This window comes from Pan paniscus, chromosome 5 (genome assembly GCF_029289425.2).
Source record: "Pan paniscus chromosome 5, NHGRI_mPanPan1-v2.0_pri, whole genome shotgun sequence".
NCBI lineage: Eukaryota > Metazoa > Chordata > Mammalia > Primates > Hominidae > Pan > Pan paniscus.
In genome coordinates this window covers 113,939,213-113,962,722 of record NC_073254.2, presented here as the reverse complement: position 1 = coordinate 113,962,722, position 23,510 = coordinate 113,939,213, and the positions used below count along the sequence as shown (strand labels likewise).

General features: G+C 37.3%; 1 long non-coding RNA gene across 1 annotated transcript in view; it reads right to left on the bottom strand.

Moving 5' to 3' along the window:
• The window catches only part of LOC103786825 (uncharacterized), a 120,019-nt gene extending 97,818 nt beyond the window's left edge, over window positions 1–22,201 (bottom strand). Inside the window, exon 1 of the long non-coding RNA XR_612562.5 lies at window positions 21,447–22,201. This is a non-coding gene — a long non-coding RNA (uncharacterized LOC103786825). The remainder of the gene's footprint in view (window positions 1–21,446) is intronic.
• Window positions 22,202–23,510: the final 1,309 nt, after the last annotated feature.

Below are 23,510 nucleotides of genomic sequence, written 5' to 3'. Positions count from 1 at the left end.
GAAATGCCTGAAAGCACAAAAATTCACAGTGCTTATAAAACAATAACACAATGCAGAAAACAAATTCACTAGTAAAAAGACAATGACTGGAAGAGTACCTCAAATCTCAATATTAGCATTGAATATGAATGGTCTCTATGATCCACTTAAAAGATACAGATGGATAAATGGATAAAAATATCACAAACTAGATATCTGCTTTCTTCAGGAGATACACCTAATGTAAGTATTCTTATAGACTCAAGATTAAGGGGTAGAAAAAGATATTTCATGCAAATAGAAAGTAGTAACTATTCTTACATTAGATAAAACAGACTTTCAAGAAACAACAGTTTTTTCAAAAGACAAAGTCATATAATGATAAAAGGATGAAGTGAACAAGAAAATATAACAATCCTATATATATATCCACCCAACTCTGGAGCTCCCAGATTCATAAAGCACTTACTACTAAACCTAAGAATACAGATAGACAGCAACACAGTAATAGTGAGGTAATTTAACACTCCACTGACAAACTAGACGGATCATTGAGGCAGAAAGTCAACAAGGAAATACTGAATTTAAATTCCACTCTAGAAGAAATAGACCTAATATTTACAGAACATTCTACCTAAGAACTGTAGAAGATACATTCTTCTCACCAGCAGATAAAACAGTATCTAAGATAAACCATATGAGAGCCCGCAAAATATGTCCCAATATATTTCTAAAAATTGAAATTTTATCACATATCTTCTCAAACAGCAGAATAAAACTAGAAACCAATTCCAAAAGGAACCCTCGAAACTATACAAATCCATGGAAATTAAACAATCAACTTCTGAATGACTTTTGTGTTAACGATGAAATCAATATGGAAATCAAAACATTTTTCAAAATGAATGATAACAGTGACACAAGTTACCAAAATCTCTGGGATAAAGACAAAGCAATGCCGAGAGGATAGTGTATAGTGTTAAATGCCTACATCAAAAAGTCTGAAAGTGGCCGGGCGCTGTGGCTCACGTCTGTAATCCCAGCCCTTTGGGAGGCCGAGACAGGCGGATCACAAGGTCAGGAAATCGAGACCATCCTGGCTAACACGGTGAAACCCCTCTCTACTAAAAATACAAAAAATTAGCCGGGCGTGGTGGTGGGCGCCTGCCGTCCCAGCTAAGGGGCAGGTGGGGGCGGGGGGAGGCAGGAGAATGGCGTGAACCCGGGAGGTGGAGCTTGCAGTAAGCCGAAATCGCGCCACTGCACTCCAGCCTGGGCAACTGAGACTCCATCTCCAAATAAAAAAATAAAATAAAATAAAAAAAAAGTGAAAGATCACAAATTGACAACCTAATATCACACCTCAAGAAACTAGAGAAACCAGAACAAACAAAACCCAAATCTTGCAGAATAAAAGAAATGGCAAAAATTAGAAGAGAACTAAATAAAATTGAAACCAAAACAAAAACTGAAAGATCAATGAAACAAAGAGTTGGTTCTTTCAAAAGATAAACAAAGTTGATAGATCACTGGCTAAATTAACCAAGAAAAGAAAATTTACATAAACTCAGTTAGAAATAAAAATGGAGATGTTACAACTTACAGCACAGAAATAAAAAATACCATTTAAGATTACTATGAACATATCTATGCACACAAATTAGAAATTCTAGAGGAAATGCATAAATTTTTGAAAATATACAACCCCGCTAGCTTGAATAAGGAAGAAATAGAAATCCTGAAAAGACCAGAAACAAGTAGAGAGATTGAATCAGTAATTTTTTAAAAACTGCCAACAACAACAACAAAGCCCAGAGCCAGATGGATTCACAGCCAAATTCTACTGAACATTCAAAGAATTGGTCCTAATTCTATTGAAACTATTCTGAAAGGTTGAGAAAGAGGGAATCCTTCCTAAGTCATCCTGCGAAGCCAGTATCACCCTGACATCAAATCCAATAAAGGATGTAACAATAAAAAACTACAGACCATTATCCCTAATAAATATAGATGTGAAAATACTCAACAAAATGCTAGCAAATCAAATATAACAGCAGATAAAAAAAAATTCACCATGATGAAATGGGTTTCTTGCCAGGAATACAGAGATGATTCAATATATGCAAGACAATAAATGTGATTCATCACATTAACACAATTAAAAATAAAAAACCTTATGATCATCTCAATAATGCAGAGAAAACATTTAATAAAATCCAGCCTTATTTATGATTAAAAACCCTCAACAAGCTAGACATAGAAAGAACTTACCTCAAAGTAATAAAAACCGTGTATGACAAATCCACAGCCAACATCATGCTGAACAGGAAAAAGTTGAAAGTGTTCCCCCTAAGAACTGTAGCAAGTCAAGGATGCCCACTTTCACCACTTCTCTAAAATGATTCTGAAAGTCCTAGCCAGGGCAATAGTCAAAAGAAAGGGCATCCAGATTGGACTAGAGGAAGTCAAACTATCCATTTGCCTATTACATAATCTGATACAGAGAAAATTCTAAAGACTCCTCCAAAAGACTCCTTGATCTGATAATTGAACTCAGGAAAGTCTCAAGGTACAAAATCAATGTACACAAATCAGTAGCACTGCTATACACTAACAATGACCAAACTGAGAACCAAATTGAGAACTTAATAAATTTTATAGTAGCTCCCCAAAATAAATTAAAATATCTAGGAGTGTACTTAATCAACGAGATGAAGGATCTCTACAAGGAGAACTACAAAACATGCTGAAATAAATCATAGATGACACAAACAAATGGAAATACATCCCATACTGATGGAATGGAAGAATCAATATCATAAGAATATCCAGACTGCTCAAAGCAATCTATAGATACAGTGCAATTTCAATCAAAATACAAACATCATTTTTCACAGAATTAGCAAAACAATCCTAAAATTCATATGGAACCAAGAAAAGATAATAGCCACTGAATAGCTAAAGAAATCCTAAGCAAAAACAACAAGTATGGAGGCATCACATTACCCAACTTCAAATTATACAACAAGGCTATAGTAACCAAAACAACATGGTAGTGGTATAAAAGTAGATACATAGACTAATGGAACAGAACAGATAACCCAGAAATAAAGCCAAATGTTTATGACCAACTGATCTTTAACAAAGCACATAGACACATAAACTGGGAAAAGGACACCCTATGCAATAAATGGTGCTGTGAAAATTGGATAGCCACATGTGGAAGAATGAAACCGAATCCCTCTCACTGTGTATGAAACTTAACGCAATATTAATTAAAGACTTAAATCTAAGACATGAAACCATAAAAATCCTACAAGAAAACCTAGGAAAATCTTTTCTGGACATTGGCCTAGGCAAAAAAAAAAAAAAAAAAAAAAAAATGTAAATACAAAATAAGCAAAACTAAATACATGGGATCTAATTAAGGTAAAAAGCTTCTGCACAGCAAAAGAATGGTCATCAGAATAAATGGACAACATACAGAGTGAGAGAAAATATTTGCAAATTATCCATCCGACAAAGGACTAATATCCAGAATCTACAAGAAACTCAAGCAAATCAGCAACAAAAAAAAAATCAAAGTACATAAATAGACAGTTCTCAAAAGAAGACATACAAATGACCAACAAACATATTTTAAAACATTCAACATCACTAATCATTAGGGAATTACAATCTAAAACTTCAACAAAATAACACTTTACCCCAGCCAGAATGGCCATTATTAAAAAGTCAAAAAAAAATAGATGGTAATGTGGATGTGATGAAAAAAGAATGCTTATACATTGTTGGTAGGAAATGTGAATTAGTACAACCTCTATGGAAAAAGTGTGAAGACTTCTTAAAGATCTAAAAGTAGATCTAACATTCTTCCAGCAATCCCACTATCGGGGTTGTACCCAAAGGAAAAGAGGTCACTGTATCAAAAAGATACTTGCACATATGTTTATCACGACACAATTCACAATGGCAAATATATGGAATTAACCTAAGTGCCCATCAACCAATGAGTGGTGATATATATACATATATCACACTTTCTTTATCCACTCATTTGATATACACACCACAGAATACTACTCAGCCATAAAAAAGAATGAAATAATATCTTTTGCAGGAAATTAGAGGTAACTGGAAGACATTATTCTAAGTAACTCAGGAATGGGATACCATATGTTCTCTTGTAAGTGGGAGCTAAGCTATGAGCATGCAAAGCATACAGAGTAATATAATGGACATTGGAGACTCAGTGGCGACGGGGGTGGGGGGGCGGCAGTGAAAAAAAAAAAAAAAACTACCTATTGGGTGCAATACATACTACTTGGCTGATGAGTGCACTAAATTGCCAGACTTCTCCATGATACAATTCATCCATGTAACCCAAAACCACTTGTACCTCTAAAGCTATTGAAAAAAAATTTTTTTTAAGAGAAAGAACACATACCAGGTTTTCTTTATGGAAATGAATGGTAAGATTCTATCTTAAAAATATCACTGTTAATAACTTTCACTTTCTAAACTACTACTTCTTTCTTTTTATCTATTACGATCTTTGTGTATATTTTAGAATGAATATGGAAAATAAACTATTAGCATTGATTTTGAAAAATATATATTCACTGTGTCCTCTTCAATAAAAGGTGTTATATAACTGAGAATATTTAATATAAAATATAGGCCATTTTCATTTTTTAGATATGTGAAAGGAGAAAAAGAGAGAATGGTGTAAAAATATCTTTTTACATTCCTAGACTCTGATATTGATAATCTTATGAAAATCTGTTACAAAGTGACGTAGGAATCCATGCTGTACATTTCTGTTCTATGCTCAATAATAAAACTAGCACTCTTAAGTACACAATGTTTAGGACTTTACAGTTTCCATGACATAAAATTATTCAGACATAAGTGAATAATTTAAATACCCTGCTTCTGTAATAGTCAGCTTCGGCTGCCGTAATAAAGTATTGTTGATCACTGATTGAGTAACTTAAACAACAGAAATTTATTCTCCGAGAGTCTGAAGGAGGCTGGAAGTCTGAGGTCAGCGTGTCAGCACTGTGGGGTTCTGGTTATGGCTCTCTTCCTGGCTTGTGGCCACTTTCTCCCTCTGTGCTCACATGGCCTCTCCTAGGTACATAAGTGTAAAGAGAGAGAGCGATCCTTCCTCTTCTTGTAAGGCCACCAATCCTACAAGGATTAGAACCCCAACCTTATGACCTTATTTAAGCTTAATTACATCATAAAAGTTCTATCTCCAAATACAGTCTCTTTGTGGGTTGGAGCTTTAACATATGATTTTTAGGGGAACACGGTTCAGTTCATAGCAGCTTCTTTTGAGACTACCACTCTCTTTTGTTGATGTTTACCTGCAGGCATTCAATTACTTCCACTGCCATAAATAAAGTGTATCATGTATAACTCTCCCCGCAAAAATCTATGAGGCACACTTTTAGATTAATATCTATTAAGTAACTATTAGAAAAGAATGTAGAAATTTTAAATGTGATATATAATAAATTACAATAATTTTTGCCTTACATCTATAACAATTCATTCAAAACTCTAGGCCAGAAAATGAAAATGTGTGACTTATAGTTTATAATTTCTGACATAACATTTTGAGTATTGTTTTAGAGATATTTTTGTAGTGTATATTTTTAAAATGTGACTTTTATTTAACTCTCTTTTGTATCTGATTTTGTTGCTACATTTTTGTAGCTTTAATAATGTTCTGTGGTCAACTACCTGAACCACTGTCTGTTGCTGTACTACCAACATATAATTTTGTACATTAAAGTATTTCAAACATGCCTTGTCTCATGGCCTCTTCACAATACAGACATAATATTAGCCTTACTTTTAGAGATATTGAAGTTGCTAACAAACTAAGCAAAAGTCATGATGTGAAAACATAATGTGAATTTTCTATCATTTAAAAATGTTAAATATATTACTACTATTTCAAGTACTACATATGTAAAAATATCTATATGCATTTGAAAAGTATAGGAATTAGTACAAATTAATCTTTTATTTCAAATATCCTAAAATTTTGTCATAAAGGTAGTTATGAATTATGATTCTGAAATGGAAGAAATCACTTGTGTATGTTAAGGTAATTACCACCTGTAACTCTGGGCATTGTTTCCCAAATGCACTGCATGTCTTTTACTGCTTCTGAGCATGACTACATCATTTTTAACATAAAATTTAATTAATCACATCACAGAGAGTGTACTAAACACTTTGTAATGTGGAAACAATTACACGTGATTAATGGATGAAGTAAATTTCAACTAGAAAGAGGGTTGCACTGCTTGTAAAAACATGCAGGTAAGAGGAAGTTCTGCAGGTTTTCTTGTAGCTAGACATTATAAAAGTTTTTGAAAATGGTATATCCTTCTTCTGATAAGCTTTGTAAAAGAGCTGTGGAGTTTCCAGGTCATTCACTAAGATATAAATCAAATGCAATAATTCTGAGAACAATTTTTTTAAGCTAGAGATAGGGTAAGGTTTAAAGTTATAATTAGTGGATTCCATTGTCAGATTTCTCCATGACATCGTAGCCATGGTTACAACTGACCATGGTGTCACACCACATAAATCAGGACATTGCCTGCTTTCACAGAGAATTTTGAATATCACCTAACAATAAAGAAAACTGTACATAATATGGCACCAGTAACTAAATACGGCATCCTTTCTACACAATCTTTTTAAGATTCACATAGTTCCAATTTAGCTGTCGGCAAAATTTCTCATCATTCTTGTGATGGAGCTGCTTCAGTCTTATGCTGATTACTTAGCCATAGTCACAGCATCTCAAATGTACACAAACATTTTCTTCACACCTCTGTTTCTTTTGTTGGATGGCAGACTGCAGCAATGACCTACTGTCTCCTCACACAGTTTAGCAGAGGAGGGAGTCGCAATGCTGTCTGGAGTTTGCGGCTACACAAAGAACGGATGCATTGGACTAACAAACACATTGCTGCTCATAGCTCCACTAAGAGCTAAATGAGGTCTTTATTTTTTTTCAAGACAAAAAGAAGCTCAGGCCCTGCAGCTGCTCCATAAAATACAGTAAAAAAAAAAAAAAAAAAAAAAAAAAAAAAAAAAAAAATCACTGGAATTTGAATAAGAAGGGTATGAAACAGACTGATTCATTCATGGTCTCATTTTGAGATGTGCTATGTGGTTTAGTTAAGTGTAACTGAGAGCAAGGGATGTACATTCCTCAAATTATCAAAAAGTATATTTTTTATGAAAAGTTTAGAAACAGTTTTTGCTCATACCGAATATACCTGGGTGTCTATGATCATTGTATTGCACATAATGCTACCACTGTGGGTGCTCATTATATAGCTTTGTTAAGGCTGCATGTAAATACCTTGCACACACTGAGGTTTAAAAAACTGTCTGTGGTGCATGCATTAATCAGCATTTATTTTTAATGAAAACAGTGATTTATAGAGGAAGAATAAATGAAAGGTTTTGTAAATGAAGAATAAAATTGTCAATAGTCTAAGTCTTTAGCTTAGATTCCTATCTGGAATTTATCTTCTTACATGTATAGTCAGTGTACAGTAATGTAATTTTAGTCTCCGAAATTCTTAATTTTTGAAGCATTTCCACTATGCTCACGAATCCTTCTGTAATATTAGATTCAAACAATTGCAATTACACAAAATTTGTAAAATTTTAGCACCAAAAATATACTACAGACACTATTTTACATAGGTTAAAGATTACAATATATAAGCTTAAACAAATTAAGTACTTATGCACAAATAAAATGAATCTGCTAATGATGGTAGAAAACTAATTGTCTCACAAATATTATAGTATTATTTCTGAAATATAAGAGCTAGGTAGAGAGACAACTAGCTCAGGTCCCAGCATTCTTATGTTCCTTAGGCAAAATTGCCTAAATGACTAAGTGGACATCACAATACAAATGACAAATATTGTTCCCTTAATTTCTATCAGCATTTTGAAACTACATTAATCAAGACAAAGAGTAGTTCTTTGTTAGTGAGTGTTTCTATAGCACATTCCTGAGTTCCTAGAGTCAAAGAGCAATAACAAATAGAAGATATGTATAATGGCTAATATAGAGTGTCAACTTGATTGCATTGAAGGATACAAAGTATTGATCCTGGGTGTGTCTTTGGGGTGTTGTCAAAAGAGATTAACATTTGTGTCAGTGGGCTGGGGAAGGCAGATCCACCCTTAATTTGATGGGCACAATCTAATCATCTGCCAGTGAATATAAGCAGGCAGGTAAAGGTGAAAAGGTGAGACTGGCCTAGCCTCCTAGCCTACATCTTTTTCCCTTGCTGGATGCTTCCTGCCCTCAAATATGGGACTTCAAGTTCTTCAGTTTGAGGACTTGGACTGGCTCTCCTTGCTCCTCAGCTTGCAGGCAGCCTATTGTGGGACCTTGTGATAGTGTAAGTTAATACTTAATAAGCTCCCATAAATATACATACCTACATATATATATATATGTGTGTATATATATATATATCCTATTGGTTCTGTTCCTCTAGAGAACTCTAATACAATAAGATAATGCAATAATAAGGCAATATCAAATTAAAAACTCATTTGTTCAATAAATTCTGTCTTTAAAATTAACCCCATATGGTTGTTATACAAATTTCCATATGGTACTATTAATTAAAATATGCGGAAACTCTTCTGATAAAAATGTTTACATAGCCATTGGATATGCCAGAGAAAAAATATTTTTATTATATGGAAACTCAATAAAAATGATTCTGTGAAATTTGATAATTACCCTTATTCACAGGACAATTGCTCTAAAAATGCTGGCACTTTCTAAAATTGTATCTGCTATCAAAATACAAAGAGTAGTTATCATTCTATTCATTCAGAGCCTTACTGTATACTGAAATACATGCCCATTCATCTCCAAATCTTGCAAATCATTTCCTAAATTACTTAGAATCTGTCTTCTCCTTCTTAACTATTTGAGTTTTGACTCAAGTTTTATATTCTTTTCCCTGAATCACCATTGTAGTTTCCTATACAGATAAACTTCCTTCAGTAGATGACCTACTTCTTGAGATGGCTTAAAAAAAAATGATTTTTGTTTGTTTGTTTGTTTTTCACCACACCAATACCAAACTGTTCACACTTTTCTGGACGCAAAACGTAATTTCACATTTTTCTACCTCATGAACTCTTACTTAATATTCAAAGACCTAATGAAGACATTTTCCACTCTTATGAAACTTTGACAGTTTCCATAAACACTGCCTCTCTTTTTATGTATATTTATGATTTACATTCCTTCAGCAATCATTTATTGAATTCTTACTTGGGGTCAGTCCTGGTGCTGGTTTCTGGGTAATCCCTGCTCTGTATAAATGTCAATCAGATGGAAATCAAAGATACATGTCAGTTATGGCACAATGTCAAAAATTCTGTACTGAAATACAAGAGGATGCTGTGCTATGGTGCTTATTTGTGACTTCTGTTTCTCCTGCTGGACTATAAGCATTTTGAGGAGGGAAATTATGCTTACTCATTTTTCATTGCCAGCACCAAGAATAAAATACCTTGTATATTGTATATGTTGAGTATTCAATGTGAATTGAAGATCTTTGTTTTATATGATTTGAACGTGGTTTCAAAGGAAGGCCTGCAAATAGGTTTTGAGGAATGATAGTATCAGTGAAACTGGGGCAAAGGCTCCCAAAGCCACTACAGGCATTTCTCTTTTCTAACACTTTGAGTTTTAATAATTTATACAGACAATAATTATAAAGCTAACATTTGTTGGAAGCATACAATATTCCAGGCACCATTATAAATATTTTACATATATTAACCTATTGACTTTTTAATGCTCACAAGTTCCATATAAGCTGAGTATTCTTATTATGTAATATGTTTCCACATTTATGACTTTATAAATGTGGAAACAGAGTTCAATAATGTACTCAAATTTTTGTAACTAGTTAGCAGCAGAGCCAAGATTTAACCTTGGCAGTCTAGCCATTCCCTGATGTACCTTTCCCATGCCTTTGATGGTTTCTGCCTTAGGGCCAATGACACTAGTGCTAGGTTTTTCTGATGAATGCTATCAACAAGCACTTTTTCAATACATAGGTCAAAACTGACGATTAGCACACTTAAGATTATGTGAGCTCTCCCTCAAAATATTCTATCACAATTGTATCTTTAAGTTTCTAGTAATAAATATCAGGGGTTAACAAAATTTTTATATGTTTTCTTTAATTCTCCATCTTGAAGAAAGATTTATGGAACAAGCTTTGCTATATTAATTGAATTAATATCAGTTTAGACAGGTGGCCGATATATTAAAGGTTATATATCTTTAAAATTTAACTTTTAGTAAATCGAATTTGGTTTATAAAAGTGAGTATATTTGATTTGTTACCTTAGAGAAATTTTCCACATTTTAACCCAATATTGTATTTTCACATGTTGTTTTATATTGAATCCCTTTTCATCTCAGTGTCATGACTTATTAAACTCAAAATACATTTTGGGCCCTGTGAGTGAAGGGATATAAGCTTGGGAGCTGTGTTGATCTTACTCTGGTAAGCAGTGGGTTGCAAAAGTTGTCTTTTTAGTTCTTTTATCACCATATAAAAACCACAGTGGGATTATTGAGCAGTTGAAAATTGGAGGCTATAAAAAATTAAGCATGAAAATAGAGTTGCAGTAAAATAAAAACCTTCATTTTAAATATGTAATAATATTTAAATGAACAATTTTTAGGTTAGTCATAATACATAGCAAATAGCTGAGCCCAATTTAGGGGAAAAAAAGCAGGAAGAGCAATTTGTGTACTAAAGGACCATGGTTTTAATAAGCTCACAATCTGATGCTACAATATAATTCATTAGGCCATGGAAGCAAAATTACAAGGATATGGGTCGTATGCTAAGATTTCCTGCCCAAAATGCTCTAAGTATTATAGAAATTAGGAGCAATATTTGTATAGTGGCTTCTGTCTTGTTCACTATTTTTTTCTGTTATTTTTCTTCTCTCATTTATGGAATTAAGACCTCCCTCCTAACCCTTAAAGGAGATGAATATGTATGTAATTTATTAAGGATAAAATAATAATTGTAGTACTTAAGGGAAACAAAGCAGCAAATAAGCATTGAAAGTAATTCAAGGTAGCTCTCAGCAAAATTGAGAAACTGGCGGTATTGCCAGTAATAATTCTCACTGGGCTCTGTGCTCCCCTAGGCACCTGAGACCTGTGCCCTGGCTCCTGAGATTCAAGGAAATCCCTTTACCCCATAGTCAATACACACATATGTATAAAGAGACAACCAATTAGGTATTCTATTTTTACACAGCATGCCATGTGTAAGCATTTCCTGGCACCTTTTCTTCCAAATGTTTATTTGTCTCTTAGAGTCTTTCTCCCTATCAAGAGCTATTTGGAAAGTTTAATTCCTGTTCTATATTACTTGATGTTGTATTTTTGGTATTATTTTACAATAATATAATGTGGAATTTAATTGAATGCTTTAAGAAATAAAATATTAATGAAATAGTGAATTTAAAAGGAGACCCTACCTTTTAAGGTTCCTGCAAGGAACATCTTTCTGCTATTTTCCTTTTCTTTGTGAAATTTTCTTTAAATTCATCACTAACAAATATTTAATTTAGTCTACTCTTTAGAAATCATTTTACTAAAATTCATGAAGAATGAAGATGCTGACCATACTGAGAATTTAAAATACAGGAAAACTGGATAGATATATACTTATGATGTTGAAAAAGCAATTTATACAATAAAATAAAAATAAATTCATCTGATAAATCCAAAGATTTCCCCTCAACACATCACTACAGATTTTGCCCCATGAACGTATCAATGATAGATCAAACAGGAAAACAAAATGAAACAAAAACACTTTTAAGGGAGTTAAGGAAGTAGGACTGGGCAGAAGGACAATATGGACTGTGATGCATTTGCAAAAAAGGACTTAGCAAATACTGCAAAAGATGCTGTAGAGCTGAGATGACATTTTAGAGTTGTTCCAAGTTAAGGGGCTCACATATTTTATTCCCTCATGAAACAATCATTAGAAGCAGGCAGTCCCCGGGATAAGGCCATAAACTTAGTTGAGGCAGGTCACTTTGGTTAAGGAAATTCATGGGCAGGGACTCAACTGTGAGCTGTCAGCAGTCAACTCTGCAAGCAGCTGGGGAATGAATTTCCCAGTCCAGAAGAAGGAATTAGCATTCATTATAGCCCACCACATATGAGAATAGCCTTTTCAGGAAGACGGTTATTGTCATTTCCTGGGAAAACTAAGAGGAGTGGTAGAGAGGTGACCTACAGCCCTTGCTGTCGGTGCTGATTTCACTGACAATCATCATTTCCTTCCTCTACCAATCCTCCAAAATCTTCATCTTCAGAGGCCACCTCTGTTTATCTAAGTGGCTTACTTGATGGCATGTTCAGACCAAGACCTTGAAGGTTCTGAGTCTGAGTCACCAGGCCTTTTTTTATGCTGTTGCTTTTACATCTGTCAATTTATCAAAATTGATCAAAGAAACACTGAGAGACATTCAAGTGAATGAATCACTTAGGTATCATATATTTTTTTTCTGACTCCACTGTGAATCAGAAACAATATCTCCTTAGAATACTGGAATCAATTACCTCTGTAAGAATTGTGAATTCTTTTCTCCTCCTGGTCTCTTGGCATAAGGAGATCAAATATACTATGCAGCTAGTAATTGGTTAACATGAAACTAGACACTTTCTGTAATTTTCCCTGGTGGAAGCATATATCTCTAGGAACAGAGACACATAAACCTGCAGAGCCTAGAGTTTTGGGGAGGAAAACAAATTGTCCAAGTAGATCACTGGAAGTCATTATGAGTAGGATTGTTCCTACTTATGTCTGTCAGTTCTTGAACCTATGTGTTCAACTTCTTAGGGATACAGCATTATGTAACAGTTTTTAATTCAGTATGTATCCAGCATCCTAGAGGATGGCTCTTTATCCTAACAGTGCATCATCTCTAAGCTGGTGCTTCAGCTATGCCTCTGTTATTCTATTACTCCAACATAGTTGCAGTACATAATAGAGTCAATAGTGACCATATGCTCACTGGTACATCTTTTTTCTGATAAAAATGTTACTTTGGTTCTCTGTAAGACTGTGGATCCAGCGTTCTAAAGCTCTCAAAGAGTGATGTTGCCTTAGATCCTTAGGTCCTTCAGGTTGAAATTTATAAACTTGAAACGTATGTTGATTCCAGTCAAGATGAGTCATTGTTCCTTCCAGGGTAAAAGGGGTACAGTGTAATAAACTGGACACCAAAAAGCTGGTTGGTCCCCAAGAGATAATGGCATACTGAGTCTTTCTGATGTGAAAATTTTATGTTTCCATTTGACTGTACCATCAGAGTGCTCAGACATTTTGACAAATATTATTTTCAGTGTGTCTGTGAGGGTGTTTCTCAATGAGATTAACTTTTTTTTTTCTTTGAGACAGAGTCTTACTCTGTCGCCCAGGCTGGAGGGCAGTGGTGCCATCTCAGCCCACTGCAACCTGCACCTCCCGGGTTCAAGCGATTCTCCTGCTTCAGCCTCCCAAGTAGCTGGGATTACAAATGCCTACCACCACACCCGGCTAATTTTTGTATCTTTAGTAGAGACGGGGTATTGCCATGTTGTCCATGCTGGTCTAGAACTCCTGACTTCAAGTGATCCTCCTGCCTCAGCCTCTCAAATTCATAGGATTACAGGCATGAGTCATGGCACCCCGCCAAGATTGACTTTTGAATCTGTAAACTGAATAAAGTAGGTTGTCTTCCTTGGTATGAGTGGGCCTTATCTAATCAATTGAAGACCTGAATAGAAGAAAAAGGCTGATTAAGAGGGAACTTCTGCTGCCTGACTGTTAAACTGAGAAATGGGTGATTTCCAGCCTTCAGACTGTAAGCAAATCATTGACTCTTCTTGAGTCTTGAACCTGTCGACATTCAGATTGGAATTTATATCGCTGGCCCTCCTGATTCTCCAGATGGCCAACTGGAGATCTTGGGATTTCTCAGCCTCCACAACTGAATGAGCCAATTTTTTATATAGTAAATCTTTATATGCATATATATGCACACTACACACACATACACATGCACATATACACATACATACATTCCATTTATTGTTTCTGTTTGTCTGGATAACCCTGACTAATACAGTTTCTGAGCATTGGCCACTGAAAGATATGCTATTTGTCATTGGCTGTAACCGAATCAGCTTTAGGAAATGGGAGTGCATCCTCTTGGGTCCACTTATTACATCCTTTAATGTCATAATTGCTACTTGATTTATGTGTCCATTGTGCCAAACTTGAAGTCTGGCTGATGGCAACTTGTCAAAACATACTTTCTACTTGGGTTTTTAGTTATATATATATATATATATATATATATATATACACACACACACATATATATATTCTCTAGTGGGCATTAACAAAAGAAACAATAATCTTCAGGCATTACACCCACAGGACCCTCTATGACTCATTCCCAGTCCTCTTAGTCCATTATTTTTTGAGAGGGTGTTTGTTTTATTTTATATATTACAAGGTTTTAAAATTCCTCTATTTTGCAAATTTGTGCTGTCAATGGAGAATTTGAAGAATTCCCAAGGATTGAAGAGAACAATGAGTCAAAACTGAGCATCATGCTCAGTTATGGAAACAAATAGGTTTATTACTAGACATTGTTAAGGCGATTGCTATCTATAACCTCTGCTTTCTTTCATCCAAGGTTGGTAACTTCCACTCAATGACAAGGGCGCGACATTTTAGTTTAATTCTCCCAATCTTTTTCTTTTTAATTGCGGTTAATAAGAACCCCACATAACATAAAATTTACCATCCTAATCATTTTTAAGTGTACATCAGTAATGTTAGGTATACTCGCATTGGTGTACAAGAGATCTCCAAAACTTTTTCATCTTGCAAGACTAAAATTCTATACCCATTAAACAACTAAAATTTCTCCCTCTGTCTAGCACCTAATAAGCAATATCCTACTTTCTGCTTCTATGAATTTGACTACTTTATATACCTCATATAAATGTAGGCATACATATTTGTCTCTCTGTCACTAGCTGATTTCACTTAGCATAATGTCCTCAAAGTTTATCTATGTCAAAGCACATGACAAGATTTCTAAGGCCAAATAATATGCCACTCTATGTGTGTACCACATTTTGTTTATTTATACATATATCAAAGGACATTGATTTTGCTTCCCCTTCTTAGCTATTGAGATTAATGCTGCTATGAACATGAGTGTTCAAATATCTCTTGTTTCTGCCTTTAATTATTTTAGAGATATATCCAGAAGAGAGATTGCTTGATCATATAGTAGTGTCATTTTTAATTTTGGGGGGAACTACTATACTGTTTTCCATTGCAGTTGCTTCATTTTATAATCTACTAAAAGTTTGAAAGTATTCCAATTTCTCCACATACTTTCCAACACTTGTTTTCTGCTTTGCTTTTTTGTTTGTTTGTTCATTTGTCTGTTTGTATTGATAGTAGTTGTTATGGACAGAAATGTATCCCACAAAATTTATATGTTGAAACTCTAACCCCTAGTACTTTCAAAATGTGACTATATTTAGACACAAGTCCTTTAAAGAGGTGATGGAGCTAACGTGAGGCTGTTAAGGTAGGCCCCAATTCAGTCCGACTTGTAACCCTATAAGACCAGAAAATTTGGACACAAACTGAAAGACCAGGTATGTGCACATACAGGGATAAAAATGAGAAGACACAGAGAGCAGATGGCCATTTGCTAGTCAAGGTGACATGGTTTGGCTGTGTCCCTACCCAAAATCTCATCTTAAATTATAATTCCCATAATCCTCACACGTCAAGGGCAGGATCAGGTGGAGGTAATTGGATCATGGAGGCAGTTTCCCCCATGCTGTTCTCATAATAATAAGTGAGTCTCATGAGATCTGATGGTTTTATAAGCTTCTGGCATTTCCCCTGCTTGCACTCACCCGTCCTGCTGCCCTGTGAGGAAAGTGCCTACTTCTCCTTTGCCTTCCACCATGATTGTAAGTTTCCTGAGACCTCCTCAGCAATGCAGAACTGCAAGTCAATTAAACCTCTTTTCTTTATAAATTATTCAGTCTTAGATATTTCTTGTAACAGTGTGAGAAAGGACTAATACACAAGGAGAACAGTATGGGGAGAAATGAAACATGCTGACACCTTCATCTTGAACTTCTAAGCCTACAGAACTTTGAGAAAATAACTCTCTGTTGTTTAAGCCACCCAGTCTGTGGTATTTGTTATGGCTTCCTTAGCAAACTTAATATAGTAGCCATCCTCATGAGTGTAAGGTATCTCATTGCCGTTTGGGTTTGCATTTAACTGAGGACTAATGATATTGAGCATTTTTAATATGCCTGTTGGCCATTTGGATATCATCTATGGAGAAATTTCTGTGCAAGTCCTTTGCCGATTTTATAACCAGGTTATTTGTTGTTGTTGTTGAGCTGTAAAGAGGTACTTTTTAATATATTCTGGATACTAACCCTTTATCAGATATGTAATTTACAATTTTTTCTTCTATTCAGAAGCCCATGATATTTTATATTTTCTTCTTCCAAGCCCCTAACCGGCCCTATGCAAACAGGATATTCATCCAAGTTACTCAATAAAAGTGTTAAAGAAGTATTCCAACTATAGAGTATAGGCCTCTAGACTGCAAAGTGGCCTGCCTTTTTTCAGGTGAAGTTACTGGTGAGATAAAATACTTTATTTTTGATTTTGAATGGGGATATCCTGGCATTCTCAAAAATGCTAACTTTTAAAATCTTTATTTAAATAATGAATCTCTGAATCATGATAGGATTTATCAAAGTACCTTCTGAGTTCCAAGTAAAACAAAAATAATATTTTTTAAACTTTTGTTTTAAGTTCAGGGGTTCAAGTGCAGGTTTTTAACATATGTAAACTTGTGCCAGGGGGGTGAGCTGTACAGATTGTTTCATCACTCCAGTATTAAGCCTACTACCCATTAGCTGTTTTTCCTGAGCCTCTCCCTTCACCACCCTTCACCCTCTGAAAAGCACCGGTGGGTGTTATTCCTCTCTATGTGTCCATGTGTTCTCATCAATTAGCTCCCACTTATAAATGAGGATATGTGGTATTTGCTTTTCTGTTTCTGTGTTAGTTTGCTAATGATAATGACCTCCAGCTCCATCCATGTCCCTGTAAAGGACATGATATCATTCTGTTTTATGGCTGCATAGTATTCCTTGGTGTATATGCACCACATTTTCTTTATGCAGTCTATCATTGATGGGCATTTAGATTGATTCCATGTCTTTGCTCTTGTGAATAGTGCTACAATAAACATACACATACATGTATCTTTATAACAGAACGATTTTATATTCCTTTGGGTATATACCCAGAAATCGGATTGCTAGGTCAAATGGTATTTTTGTCTCTAGGTCTTTGAGGAATTGCTACAGTGTCTTCCACAATGGCCAAACTTCTTTGCACTCCCAACAACAGTGTATAAATGTTCTACAACTTTGCCAGCATCTGTTATTTTTTTATTTCTTAATAGGAGATATTCTGATTGGTGTTAGATGGTATCTCATTGTGATTTTGATTTGCAATTCTCTAATGATCAGTGATGTTGAGCATTTTTTTTTTTTTGTATGATTTTTGGCCACACGTATGTCTTCTTTTTGAAAAGCGTCTGTTTTGGGTTTTACATGTAAGTCTTTAAGCCATCTTGAGTTAATGTGTATATATGGAGTAAAGAAGGGATTCAGTTTCAATCTTCTGCATATGGCTAGCCAGTTATGCCAGCATCATTTATTGAATCGGGAGTCATTTCCCCATTTTTTTTTTTTTTTTTTTTGGTCACGTTTGTCGAAGGTCAGATAGCTGTAGGTGTGCAGTCTGATTTCTGGGACCTCTAATCTGTTTCACTGGTCTATGTGTCTGTTCTTATAATAGCACTATACCTTGCTGTTTTGATTACTGTATCCCTGTCATATAGTTTGAAGTCAGGTAGTGTGATGCTTCCAGCTTTGTTACTTTTGCTTACAATTGCCTTGGCTATTAGGGCTCTTTTTAGGTTCCATATGAATTTTAAAATAGCTTTTTCTAGTTCTTGGAAGAATGTCAATGGTAGGTTAATAACATTGAATATATAAATTGCTTTGAGAAGTATGGTCATTTTAATGATATTAATCTTTTCTATCCATGATCATGAAATGTTTTTCCATTTGTTTGTTTCATCTCTGATTTATTTGAGCAGTGGTTTGTAGTTTTACTTGTGGAGTTCTTTCACCTCCCTAGTTAGCTGTATTCCTAGGTTTTTTATTCCTTTTATGGCAAAGATAAAAAAAGACAAAGAAGGGCATTACATAATGGTAAATAATTCAATTCAACATGAAGAGCTAACTATCCTAAATATATGTGTGTGTAACACAGGAGCACCAAGATTCATAAAGTTCTCGGAGACCTTCAAAGAGACTTAAACTCCCACATAATAATAGTAGGAGACTTTAACACCCCACTAACAATATTAGATAGATCATCAAGATAGAAAGTTAACAGAGATATTCAGGACCTGAACCCAAAACTAGATCAAATGGACCTGATAGTTATCTGCAGACCCTAAAACAATAGAATATATATTCCTCTCATTGCTGCATGGCATTTCCTCTAAAATCAATCACATAATTGGAAGTAAAACAACTCCTTAGTAAATGCAAAAGAACTGAAGTCACAGAAAATGGTCTTGCAGACCACAGCGCAATCAAATTAGACCAAGACTAAGAAATTCACTCAAAACCATATAATTACATGGAACTCGAATAACTTTCTCCTGAATGACTTTTGGGTAAATAATGACATTAAAGTAGGAATCTAGTAAGAAAAAAGCACAACATACCAGAATCTCTGAGACACAGCTAAGGCAGTGTTAAGAGAGAAATGTATAGCACTAAATGTCAGGCCTCTGAGCCCAAGCCAAGCCATCGCATCCCCTGTGACTTGCACGTATATGCCCAGATGGCCTGAAGTAACTGAAGAATCACAAAATAAGTGAATATGCCCTTCCCCACCTTAACTGATGACATTCCACCACAAAAGAAGTGTAAATGGTCGGTCCTTGCCTTAAGTGATGACATTACCTTGTGAAAGTCCTTTTCCTGGCTCATCCTGGCTCAAAAAGCACCCCCACTGAGCACCTTGCGACCCCCACTCCTGCCCGCCAGAGAACAAACCCCCTTTGACTGTAATTTTCCTTTACCTACCTAAATCCTATAAAACGGCCCCACCCTTATCTCTCTTTGCTGACTCTCTTTTCGGACTCAGCCCACCTGCACCCAGGTGAAATAAACAGCTTTCTTGCTCACACAAAGCCTGTTTGGTGGTCTCTTCACACGGACGCGCATGAAATTTGGTGCCGTGACTCAGATCGGGGGACCTCCCTTGGGAGATCAATCCCCTGTCCTCCTGTTCTTTGCTCCATGAGAAAGATCCACCAACGACCTCAGGTCCTCAGACCGACCAGTCCAAGGAACATCTCACCAATTTTAAATCAGGTAAGTGGCCTCTTCTTACTCTCTTCTCCAACCTCTCTCACTGTCCCTCAACCACTTTCTCCTTTCCACTCTTCAATCTCTCCCTTCTCTTAATTTCAATTCCTTTCATTTTCTGGGAGAGACAACGGAGACACATTTTATCCGTGGACCCAAAACTCCGGCGCCGGTCATGGACTGGGAAGGCAGCCTTCCCTTGGTGTTTAATCATTGCAGGGAAGCCTCTGATTATTCACCCACGTTTCAAAGCTGTCAGACCACGCAGGGACGCCTGCCTTGGTCCTTCACCCTTAGTGGCAAGTCCCGCTTTTCTGGGGAAGGGGCAAGTACCCCTCCACCCCTTCTCCTTCACTCTTAGCTGCAAGTCCCGCTTTTCTGGGGGAGGAGCAAGTACCCCTCAATCCCTTCTCCTTCACTCCTAGCAGCAAGTCCCGCTTTTCTAGAGGAGGGGCAAGTACCCCCAGCTCGTATCTCTGCGCCCCAATCCCTTATTTCCGTGCCCCAACCTCGTATCTCTGTGCCCCAATCCCTTATTTCCATGCCCCGACCTCTTATTTCTGCGCCCCATCCCTTATTTCCATGCCCCGACCTCTTATCTCTGCACCCCAACCCCTTTTCTGGAAGGTAAGAACCCCCGAACCCCTTCCCTCCATTTATCTACTCTCTCTTTTCTCTAGGCTTGCTTCCTTCACTATGGGAAACTTCCACCTTCCATTCCTCCTTCTACTCCCTTGGCCTGTGTCCTCAAAAACTTAAAATCTCTTAACTCACACCTGACCTAAAACCTAAATGCCTTATTTTCTTCTGCAATGCCACTTGATCCCAATACAAACTCGACAGTAGTTCCAAATAGCCAGAAAATGGCACTTTGAATTTTTCCATCCTGCAAGATCTAAATAATTCTTGTCGTAAAATAGGCAAACGGTCTGAGGTGCCTGACGTCCAGGCATTCTTTTACACATCAGTCCCTTCCTAGTCTCTGTGCCCAGTGCAACTCGTCCCAAATCTTCCTTCTTTCCCTCCTGCCTGTCCCCTCAGTACCAACCCCAAGCGTCGCTGAGTCTTTCTAATCTTCCTTTTCTACAGACCCATCTGACCTCTCCCTTCCTCCCCAGGCTGATCCTCGCCAGGCTGAACTGGGTCCCAATTCTTCCTCAGCCTCTGCTCCTCCACCCTATAATCTTTTTATCACCTCCCCTCCTCACACCTGGCCTGGCTTACAGTATCGTTCCATGACTAGCCCTCCCCCACCTGCCCAGCAATTTACTCTTAAAAAGGTGGCTGGAGCTAAAGGCATAGTCAAGGTTAATGCTCCTTTTTCTTTATCCCAAATCAGATAGCGTTTAGGCTCTTTTTCATCAAATATAAAAATCCAGCCCAGTTCATGACTTGTTTGGCAGAAACCCTGAGACACTTTACAGCCCTAGACCCTAAAAGGTCAAAAGGCCGTCTTATTCTCAAAACACATTTTATTACCCAATCTGTCCCGACATTAAATAAAACTCCAAAAATTAAATTCCGGCCCTCAAACCCCACAATAGGATTTAATTAACCTCGCCTTCAAGGTGTACAACAATAGAAAACATTTGCAATTCCTTGCCTCCACTGTGAGACAAACCCCCCAGCCACATCTCCAGCACACAAGAACTTCCAAACACCTGAACCGCAGCAGCCAGGCATTGCTCCAGAACCTCCTCCTGCAGGAGCTTGCTACACGTGCCGGAAATCTGGCCACTGGGCCAAGGAATGCCCGCAGCCTGGGATTCCTCCTAAGCCGCGTCCCATCTGTGTGGGACCCCACTGAAAATCGGACTGTTCAACTCACCTGGCAGCCACTCCCAGAGCCCCTGGAACTCTGACCCAAGGCTCTCTGACTGACTCCTTCCCAGATCTTCTCAGCTTAGCGGCTGAAGACTGACACTGCCCGATCGCTTCTGAAGCCCCCTAGACCATCACTGATGCCGAGCTTCAGGTAACTCTCACAGTGGAAGGTAAACCCCTCCCCTTCTTAATGAATACGGAGGCTACCCACTCCACATTACCTTTTCAAGGGCCTGTTTCCCTTGCCTCCATAACTGTTGTGGGTATTGATGGCCAGGCTTCTAAACCTCTTAAAACTCCCCAACTCTGGTGCCAACTTAGACAATACTCTTTTAAGCACTCCTTTTTAGTTATCCCCACCGGCCCAGTTCCCTTATTAGGCTGAGACACCTTAACTAAATTATCTGCTTATTCCTGGACTACAGCTATATCTTATTGCAGCCCTTCTTCCCAATCCAAAGCCTCCTTTGCGTCCTCCTCTTGTATCCCCCCGACCTTAACCCACAAGTAAAAGATACCTCTACTCCCTCCTTGGTGACCGATCATGCACCCCTTACCATCTCATTAAAACCTAATCACCCTTACCCCACTCAATGCCAATATCCCATCCTGCAGCACGCTTTAAAAAGATTAAAGCCTGTTATCACTCGCCTGCTACAGCATGGCCATTTAAAGCCTATAAACTCTCCCTACAATTCCCCCATTTTACCTGTCCTAAAACCAGACAAGCCTTACAAGTTAGTTCAGGATCTGTGCCTTATCAACCAAATCATTTTGCCTATCCACCCCGTGGTGCCAAACCCATATACTCTCCTATCCTCAATACCTGCCTCTACAACCCATTATTCTGTTCTAGATCTCAAACATGCTTCCTTTACTATTCCTTTGCACCCTTAATCCCGGCCTCTCTTCGCTTTCACTTGGACTGACCCTGACACCCATCAAGCTCAGCAAATTACCTAGGCTGTACTGCCGCAAAGCTTCACAGACAGCCCCCATTACTTCAATCAAGCCCAAATTTCTTCCTCATCTGTTACCTATCTCGGCATAATTCTCATAAAAACACACGTGCTCTCCCTGCCAATCGTGTCTGACTGATCTCTCAAACCCCAGCACCTTCTACAAAACAACTCCTTTCCATCCTAGGCATGGTTAGCGCGGTCAGAATTCTTACACAAGAGCCAGGACCACACCCTGTAGCCTTTCTGTCCAAACAACTTGACCTTACTGTTTTAGCCTAGCCCTCATGTCTGCGTGCAGCGGCTGCCGCTGCTTTAATACTTTTAGAGGCCCTCAAAATCACAAACTGTTCTCAACTCACTCTCTACAGTTCTCATAACTTCCAAAATCTATTTTCTTCCTCATACCTGACGTATATACTTTCTGCTTCCTGGCTCCTTCAGCTATACTCACTGTTTGTTGAGTCTCCCACAATTACTGTTGTTCCTGGCCCAGACTTCAATCTGGCCTCCCACATTATTCCTGATACCACACCTGACCCCCATGACTGTATCTCTCTGATCCATCTGACATTCACTCCACTTCCCCAAATTTCCTTCTTTCCTGTTCCTCGCCCTGATCACGCTTGATTTATTGATGGTGGTTCCACCAGGCCTAATAGCCACACACCAGCAAAGTCAGGTTATGCTATAGTACAAGCCACTAGCCAGCCTCTTAGAACCTCTCATTTCCTTTCCATCGTGGAAATCTATCCTCAAGGAAATAACTTCTCAGTGTTCCATCTGCTATTCTACTACTCCTCAGGGATTATTCAGGCTCCCTCCCTTCCCTACACATCAAGCTCGAGGATTTGCCCCACCCAGGACTGGCAAATTAGCTTTACTCAACATGCCCTGAGTCAGATAACTAAAATGCCTCTTAGTCTAGGTAGACACTTTCACTGGATAGGTACAGGCCTTTCCTACAGGGTCTGAGAAGGCCACCGCAGTCATTTCTTCCGTTGTGTTAGACATAATTCCTCAGTTTAGCCTTCCCACCTCAATACAGCCTGATAACAGATGAGCCTTTATTAGTCAAATCAGCCAAGCAGTTTTTCAGGCTCTTAGTA